Genomic DNA, 501 nt, shown 5'->3' with positions numbered 1-501 from the left:
TTCTGGATTTCCTGCTTTGAGTAGAAATGTAATGTGTCTGTGGACAGTAACTTCAGTATGAATTTCTCACAATACATTAACTCTTCTGTCCCTTCTGAGGTCTTCCTCATCTTGAGGGCAGCCTTTAATGTCAGAAGCTGTTCTTTCAGCAACCTCAAAATCTTGTGGCTGATTCATAACTAATGTCCCCACATCCACAGCTAACCGCATCCACCACTGCAGCCACGTGAATCACACCAAACCTTCATGTAGCCACCACTCTTCCTCCCTCCCTGGTTGCCCCACCACCATATACACACATACAGGCTTTCATGGGCAGAATGTAGGAGACAAATGACCTGTCTCCCAAAGACCACATGGATTAGGACTATGAGGTGAGGTGGCAAAGGTTCCTGAGCAGCACCAGCGGGCATGGCCAAATCCCACCCCCACTCCCCACCACAGTCTGCCCACCCTCATGCCCAAACAGGAGAACACTGCACAGGAAGACACATCATTTCT

The sequence above is a fragment of the Orycteropus afer genome, unplaced genomic scaffold (assembly GCF_000298275.1).
Source record: "Orycteropus afer afer isolate SDZICR_OR568_19922 unplaced genomic scaffold, OryAfe1.0 scaffold00946, whole genome shotgun sequence".
In the NCBI taxonomy this organism is placed as follows: Eukaryota; Metazoa; Chordata; class Mammalia; order Tubulidentata; family Orycteropodidae; genus Orycteropus; species Orycteropus afer.
The sequence above is the reverse complement of the archived record's forward strand: the minus strand, read 5'-3'. Positions refer to the sequence as shown.